At 43.3% G+C, this 9024-nt stretch overlaps 1 non-coding gene across 1 annotated transcript; it reads left to right on the top strand.

The window, feature by feature from the left end:
- The first annotated feature begins 5464 nt into the window (after positions 1-5464).
- LOC116270428 lies at positions 5465-5597 on the top strand. The gene has a single exon (XR_004178465.1). It is a non-coding gene; the product is annotated as a small nucleolar RNA SNORA51 (small nucleolar RNA).
- The last annotated feature ends 3427 nt before the right edge of the window (positions 5598-9024 follow it).

Genomic DNA, 9024 nt, shown 5'->3' with positions numbered 1-9024 from the left:
GATGAACACGTAGCAACATCCTTGCCACAGAAACTGAGCACATTTCTCCCAAGCACAGACACAGGGCAAAGGGGCACAGGACGGGAGGTGCATGGCAGACACAGGCAGGAGGTGGGGTTGAGGTGGAAAAGTTCAGGGAGGGCTCAAAAACTGACAAAGGCCGGTTTCTGAAACCCCACCCACTCATTGGTTCCTCCACACTTGGCCCATGCTGTTCCTCTCCCCTGTGACTTTCCCGTCTTCCCCCTCCAACCTGTCACCCATCCATCCTTCAAAACTTAGGTCAGTCAGCTCTCACCTAGCCCTCAGCGGCTTAGCCCGCAGGTGCTTCCTCTGTTTCTGAACGTCTAGAGAAACACATTAACCGCAGACCTCTTACTCCAGGAGTGTGTCTCTCAGATGAGACACAAGATGGTCCCTTCCCTTGCGTCCCTCCTGTTCCTTCAAGAGGAGGACTGTCTACCCACCCTGAAGCTTCATGGAGAGAGAGCACACGGTTGTTACTCAATATGTAGTTTTGAATTTAATTAACTAGAGCGAAGAAGAAAGCAAATTGAGGTAAGATGTTGTATAATTTCCTGGGGCTAATGTAACAAGCACCTCCAACTGGGCAGCTTAAACAACAGAAATGTGTTGTTTCACAGCTCTGGAGGCTGGAAGTCCAAGATCAAAGTGTTGGAAAGGCTGGCCCCTTCAGAGAGATGTGGGGGGCAGTCTGTTTCATGTCTGTCTCTTAGCTTCTGGTAACCTCATGCATTCCTTGGCTTATGGACGGCCATGTGCGCTCCCTGTGAATTCACATCTTCTCTGTATACCTGTCTCTTTTCCCTTTTCATAAGGACACAGTCATTATTGGATTAGGGCACACCCTAATGACCTCATCTTAACTTGAGCATCTGCACAGACCCAATTTCCAAATAAGGTCACATTCACAGGTACCAAGGGTTAGAAGTTCAGCATCTTTTGAGGGGAACAGTTCAACCCGTAACAGGTGTCATGCTAGGTAAACAATTTGTTTTTCATATGATGTCTGTAAACAAGACAGAAGTAATTCTGATTGTTCTTAATATCTGACTTAGTTTTATGACAATTTTTTCTAACTTTTATTACGATAATATACACATAACATAACATTTATCATCTTAATCCTTCTAAAACGAACAGCTCAGTGGTATGAAATACATGATGTGCAACCAGCACTACCATCCATCTCCAGAACTCTTCATCTTGTAAAACTAAAACTCTATACCCATTAAATAACGACTACCTCTCTAATACTTCATATAAGTGGAATCATGCAGTATTTTCTTTTCGCAACAGGATTATTTCACTTAGCATAATGTCCTCAAGGTTCATCTATGATGTAGTATATGTCCAAATTTCCTTCCTTTTTAAGGCTGAGTAATATTCCCTTGTGTGTGTATACCACATTTTGTTTATCTACCCGTTTGTCAAGAAATCACTGGGTTGTGTCCACATTTTAGCAATTATGAATAATGCTGTGATGAACATGGGTACGCAAATATCGTTTCAAGATCCTACTTTCAGTTCTTTTGGGTATATACCCAGAAGTGGAATTGCTGGATTATGTGGTAATTCTATTTTTAACTTTTTGAAAAAGCATCATAATATTTTCCACAGTGTCTGTACCATTTTACATTCCGCCAAACAGTGCACAGGGTTCCAGTTTCTTCACATCCTCACCGCCAGTGGTTGTTGTTTTTGATAGTAGCCATCCTTATGAGTGTGAGCTGGTGTCTCATTGTGGTTTTAATTGACATTTCCCAAATGATTAGTGATATAAACATCTTTTCATGTGTTTTTGGAGAAATGTCTTGTCAAGTCCTTTGTCCATTTTTTAATTTTTTTTCGTGTTTTTGTTGTTGAGCGTTAGAGAGTTCTCTCTATATTCTGTATATTAATCTCTTATCAAATATGATTTTCAAACATTTTCTTCCATTGTATGGGTTGAGTTTTTACTGTGTTGATTTTGCCTTTTTTTTTTTTTTTTTTTTTTTTTAAACAGAGTCTTGCTCTGTCGCCTAGGCTGAAGTACAGTTGCACGATCTTGGCTCACTGCAACCTCCGGCCTCCCAGGTTCAAGCGATTCTCCTACCTCAGCCCCCCAAGAAGCTGGAACCACAGGCGTGTGCCACCAGGTCTGGCTAATTTTTGTATTTTTGGTAGAGACAGAGTTTCACCATGTTGGCCAGGCTGACCTCGAACTCCAGACCTCAAATGATCTGCCCACCGCAGCCTCCCAAAGTGCTAGGATTACAAGCGTGAGACACTGCACCAGCCTGATTTTGCCTTTTGATACACAAAATTTTTATGAAATCCAATTTGTCTATTTTTCTTTGTTGTCTGTATCTTTAATGTCATATCCAAGAAATCACTGCCAAATCCAACATTGTGGAGATTTTGCTCCAAGTTTTCTTCTAAAAATTGTATAGTTTTAGGTTACTTTTAGGTCTTTGATCTATTTTGAGTTAATTTTTGTATATGGTGTTAGGTAAGGGTCCAGCTTCATTCTTTTGCATGTAGATATCCAGTTTTCCCAGCACCCTTTGTTGAAAAAGCTGTCCTTTTGCCATTAAGTGGTCATGGCACCCTTGCCAAAAATCATTTGGCCATATATTCAAGGATTTACTTCTGGGTTCTCTATTCTATTCCATTGATCTATATGTCCAGCTTTATTCCAGTGCCACACTGTTTTGATTACTGTAGCTTTACAGTAAGTTTTGAAATCAGAAAGTGTGAGTCCTCCAGCTTTGTTCTTTTTCAAGATTGTTTTGGCTATTCAGGGCCCCTTGAGATTCCATATGAATTTTAGGATGGGTTTTTCTATTTCTGCAAAAAATGTCATTGGGATTTGGACTTTATTGTTTCTGAAGTACCTTTACTTATACTGGCTCCAACATTCTAAAGATTATTTCCATATTTTACAGATGAGGAGAGCTATACTTGGAAAAATGAAATGTCCAAGGCCACATATTAGAATCAGTAACAGCCAGGTTTAACAGCCAGATTCAGTGTCATTGTGCTGGGCCCACACAGGCTCTGAAAGAAATACTATATTTTTTTTTGAAATATATACTCAAGTAGCACTTTAATACTTGAGTATATATCCACCAGGGATAATCTTGCAAATAACATTGTTCCAGCTCACAAACTCCTGCCCCAGAATGTTTGAGGAAGTGGAGGCTAGCTTGTTTCTAGGTCCTCTTTTGATTCTGTTCCCCAGTTTCATTTGTAATTACAGAGTGGAGAAATGTAGCTACTGGGAATAGCATGGGTGACGCTAACTTAGGGTAGAGGCAGCATCTCTGGCCACCCACCCTTCCCCTGACCCCAGAAGCTCACAGGCAGAGGAAATGCCCGGATAACTCCCCAGCAGCAGCTGCAGCAGGAAACCAAAGCCGTGCCTGGAAAGGGGAGAGTTGGAAATTTACTGTGACCTGTCAGCCAGCAGAATCACTGGATCCTGCCTCAAATCTGTAGATGGACCAGAGCTGGGAAAATTGGATCATTAGGTCATCTTGTTTATCCCTGAGGCATGCTGTTTTGTAACCACTCCTGATACAGATACTGTGGCCCATGGCTCATCCAGGAAGTGTGACTCAGAGGCAGGTTCCAATGCCCCCCAACCCCCGCCCTTTCCCCTTCTTCCTTGCAAGCTCAAGATAAACTAAAATATCCGCTCCCCTGCTGTGGACCACCACCACCCCAATTGCTTTGTTGTAGCCCTAACCTCTAATGTAACTGTATTTGGAGATAGGGCTTTTAGGAGGTATTTAAGGTTAAAGGAGTTGTAAGTCATAGGATTGGTGGTCTTAGAAAGGAAGAGGGAGAGAGATCTTTCTTTCTCTCCATGCATCAAGGAAAGGCCATGCAAGAACACAGCACAAAGGTGACTGTCTACAAGCCAGAAAGCGGGACCTTACCAGAAAAGGAATCAGCCAGCAGCGCCTTGACCTTGAACTTCCAGCCTCTGAAACTCTGAGAAATAACTCTGTTGTTGAAGCCACCCAGTCTGTGGTATTTCATCATGGCAGTCTAAGATAAGACAGGAAACGTGCCCTGGTACTTTTTCTTCTGTTTCCCCTTCCGTCTGCCCTCTGCACCTCTCTAATCTCAAGGCTGGGGTCCTGGGACACTGCCCGGCAGGACTAAGGGCATTAAGGACCTGGTTTTGTTTCTTGAGCAGTGCCTTACCCTCTTGCCCTGCTTCCCTGACCCCTCTGCCTGACCGTGGCTGCTGGGGAACAGGGCGGGGTATGGGCCAGAGCAGGACTTGCCAGGGGAGGGCTCCGGAACTGCACTGTCCACTCACCAACCAGCCTTTGGAGGTACCCAGGAAAATGAACAGGACTCCAAGTCAGATAACCCTGGACTCCCAGGCTCTTCTGTAAAGTAGACAGCTTGACCTACGACCTACCTCTTGGGGTGGTTGAGAGCCTTAAATGAGCTAACATTGGATGCTCTCAAAAAAAAAAAAAAAAACTCAACGCCTGTAACCCCACCACTTTGGGAGGCCGAGGCAGGTGGATCACTTGAGCCCAGGAGTTCGAGACAAGTCTGGGCAACATAGTGAAGCCCCATCTCTACTAAAATTACAGAAATTAGCCAAGCCTGGTGGTGGATGCCTGTAGTCCCAGCTACTTGGGAGGCTGGGGTGGGAGAATGGCTTGAGCCCAGGAGATGGGGGTTGCTGTGAGTCCAGATCATGCCACTGCACTCCAGCCTGTGTGACAGAGCCAGACCTTGTCTCAAAAAAACCAAAAAAACAGGTGCTTTCCTCCTCCCCCACTCGCTCTTCCCTCCTCCTCATTAGCAAACTTAAAGCATTCCCTTTAGCAACCCTGATCGGGCCTCAATCCAGGGTCCCAATTTTCTAATCTGTAAAATGTGCATATGAATCATGTCTCGCTTGGATTAAAAAAGGCAATATGTGCAAAGGGCCTCTGGCGAGGTAGCTCCTCAAGAAGTGATGGGCATGTTACTTCATTGTCATGTCCTCACCCTCATCATCATCCTCCCGCTGACTGACCGCTCTGCCCACACACATAAAGAAAGCCATCGCAGCCATGAGTCAGAGCCCACTGGTGCTGGCCCAGCCCAACGTACGCTATCGGCATCACCTGAGAAAACACCCAACATCTCTGAGTTCCTTTTCCTCCTGAGGGCTGTCTCTCAGATGACCCAAGGGAGGGAGGCCAAGGCACCAAGGAATGGGAAATGGCTTTGTAAAATGTGAAATGTGCTCCCGAACTACACTACACATCTTCAAGTAGTGTCAGAGGCATTTGAACCAGAGCGACTCCATCTTGAGTAGGGGCTGGATAAAATACGGCTGAGACCTGCTGAACTGCATTCCCCAGCGGTTAGGCATTCACCAGATGAGATAGGAGGTTGGCACATGGTACAGTTCACAAAGACCTTGCTGATAAAACGGGTTGCAGTAGGCCTCTTGGTACTTACCCACAGGCTGTATTCTTACAGTGGCTATAGAGAAAGAGGAGGTAGAGTAAACCTACCCCATATACACCTCAGCCCAGGCCCTGCACCTGGTCTGTATTGTGAATGAGGGGACATATAAAAGAAAGAAATAAATAAATAATAAAACAAGTTGCAGTAAAGAAGCTGACCAAAACCCACCAAAACCAAGATGGCAACAAGAGTGACCTCTGGTCATCCTCACTGCTCATTGTATGCTAATTATAATGTGTTAGCCTGGTAAAAGACACTCGCACTAGTGCTATGACAGTTTACAAATGCTATGGCAACATCAGGAAGTTACCCTATATGGTCTATAAGGGAGAAGAGCTCTGAGTTCTGGGAGTTGCCCTTGCCTTTCCTGAGAAGCTCATGAATAATCCACCCCTTGTTTAGCATATAATCAAGAAATAACTATAAGTATAATCCGTTGAGCAACCCATGCCCCTGCTCTGCCTGTGGAGTAGCCATTCTTTATTCCTTTCCTTTCCTAATAAACTTGCTTTCACTTTACTCTGTGGGCTCACCCTCAATTCCTTCTCGTGCGAGGTCCAAGAACCAGCTCTTAGGGTCTGAATTGGGACCCCTTTCTGGTGACAGTAGTGGCTCCACAGAGTTGGGTTGGACTTCTGTGCCCTTGCTGGTTTACACAGTGGGGTGGAGGCAAGCCTGAGGCCATGACACATGGTTGTCCAGTACAGGTTGGGACGCCACATCAGCAGCAACTCAGGCCCCAACATGGAAGGCAGAAGCCCCAGCCTGGGGCTCTGCACAATACCCAGACATCTTTTCCATGTCAGTGGAGAGAGGGGAGCAGCCCAGAGTCTGGCTGGCTGCAGAATGCTCATGCTAAAACACAAAACCCAAAGCCAAATGCAAGCAGCGGCTTTGACCTCTGCTTCAAACCAGTTTGAACTGGAAAAGGCTGCCTGCCTTTCCAGCTCTGCTCCTGGTGATGGTTCCTGTTCTGGGAACTAGAGCTCCTGGTGCATGTGTCGAGGACATGCCCTGCAAGGAACAGTAGGTGAATTCCTCCCTGAAACATATAGCTCCATGACTAACGGGGGGTGGACATAATGTTAATCATGTATGTATGTATAAATATTATTACTTCAACATGTAATCAATCTAAAAATTATGAATGAGATATTTTGTATTTTTTTATACTACTAAGTCTTTAAAATTCAGTGTGTGTTCTACACTTACAACATTTCTTAATTTGGACTAGCTGCAATTCAAGTGCTTGATACTCATGTGTGGCTGGTGGCTATCACATTGGACAGCACACAGAGAGACCTGTGAATGCAAAACTTTAGTGTACATCAGAATGCCCTGAGGGACTTGTTAAAATACTGATTGCTAGGCCCCACCCCCAGAGTTTCAGATTCATCAAGTCTGGAGTGTTGCCTGGGAATTTGCATTTCTGACGAGTTTCTAGGTAATGCTACTGGTCCAGGGACCACATTTTGAGAACTGCTAGCCTAGATAGTCCTCTGAGGCAAGCAAGAAACATGCTTTCTAGTTTACCTCTGGGGAAACTATATCATTATTACAAAGCTACAGTAATCAAGACAGTGTTAGGTACTGGCATAAGGACAGAGATATAGATGAATGGAATAAAATTGAAAATGTAGCGATAAACTCTCTCAATTATTGTCAGTCGATTTTTGGCAAAGATGCCAAGACAATTCAATGGGAAAAAGAATAGTCTTTCCAGCAAATGGTGCTGGGACAACAGAATGGCCAAATTCATTTTTTTTTAATTTTATTTAATTTTATTTTATTTTTGAAACAGAGTTTCACTCTTTTTGCCTAGGCTGGAGTGCAATAGTGCAACCTCAGCTCACTGCAGCTTCCGCCTCCTGGGTTCAAGCAATTCTCCAAGGGATGGCCAGATTCAAAAAATTAAAGTTGGATCCCTACCTCAAACCATATACAAAAATTAACTCAAAATGGATCAGACCTAAACATAAGAGCTAAAAGTATAAAACTCTTAGAAGAAAACATAAGCATAAATCCTCATGACCTTGTATTAGGCAGTAGTTTATTAGATATGACACTAAAAAGCACAGACAACCAGAGAAAATGTTGATAAGTTGGACTTTATCAAAATGAAAAACTTTTTTGCTTCAAAGGACACCATTGGGAAAGTGAAAAGAAAGCCCACAGAATGGGAGAAAATATTTACAAGTTATATATCTGACAAGGGAATATATACATCTAGAATATATACAGAACTCTTACAAGTCAACAATAAAATAATAAATAAAATTAGGTCAAATGACCCAATTTTAAAAATAAGAAAGGATATAAGTAGACCTTTCTCCAAGGAAGATATACATTGGCCAATAAGCACATGAAAATAAGTTCAGCGTCATTAGTCACCAAGGAAATGCAAATCAGAACCTCAGTGAGATACCACCTCACACTGCTAGGGTGGCTGGAATTCAAAAGGTGAACAGGTGAGGTGAGGATGTGGGGGGACTGGAACCCACACACATTGGTTGTGGGAATACAAAATGGTGTATTGGCTGTAAAAAACAGTGTGACAGTTCTCTAAAAAGTTAAACATAGAGGCTACCATATGACCCTGCAATTCTGTGCCTGGGCATGTACCCAAGAAAACTGAAAAGCTATGTCCACACAAAAACTTGTATGTGCATCCTGATAGCAAGACTACTCATAATACCAACAAAGTGGAAACAACCCCAAGACCCATCATTGAAGAATGAATAAACAAAATGTGTATCTGTATAATGGAATGTTATTCAGCCATAAAAAGAAATGAAACACAGTTATATACTGCAACATGTTGAACCCCAAAAACATTATGCGATCTGAAAGAAGCCAGACACAAAAGGCCACATACTGTATGATCTTATCTATATGAAATGCCCAGAATAGGCAAGTCCATACAGACCAACAATTAATGTGTGGCCGCCAGAAGCTGGTGGTAGAAGAGAGTGACCACTAATAGGGACAGGGTTTTTTTCTGGAATTAGAGTGGTGATGGTTGCACAGCTTTGTGAATATACTGAAAACCTGAGTTGCATACTTTAAAAATAAATAAGCTTTTTTAAAAAGCAGAGAGGAGGACATTTACCTCAAATCATATAGATAATATATGTCCGGTGGGAGCCACACCCTGGACTACAGATGCCTAAGGAAGGCTTTTTCCTCCATACCTTACCTGGCCTGTGGGTTGCCACTTTTTTTTTTTTTTTTTTTTTTTTTTTGGGAGACAGAGTCTGGTTCTGTTGCCCAAGCTGGAATGCAGCAGCTCTATGATAGCTCACTGCAACTTTAAACTCTCAGGATCAAGCAATCCTCCCACCTCAGCTTCTGAGTAGCTGGGACTACATGGGCATGCCACCACAACTGGCTAACTTTTAAATTTTTATTAGAGATGGGGTCTCACTATGTTGCCCAGGGAGCTCTCAAACTTCTGGCCTCAAGTAATATTCCATCCTCAGCCTCCTAAAGCCCCTCGCCAGGGACCACACTTTCTTAAGTACTGCTAGAACATGA

The sequence above is a fragment of the Papio anubis genome, chromosome 14 (genome assembly GCF_008728515.1).
Source record: "Papio anubis isolate 15944 chromosome 14, Panubis1.0, whole genome shotgun sequence".
NCBI lineage: Eukaryota > Metazoa > Chordata > Mammalia > Primates > Cercopithecidae > Papio > Papio anubis.
This window is presented reverse-complemented; position numbering and strand designations above follow the sequence as displayed.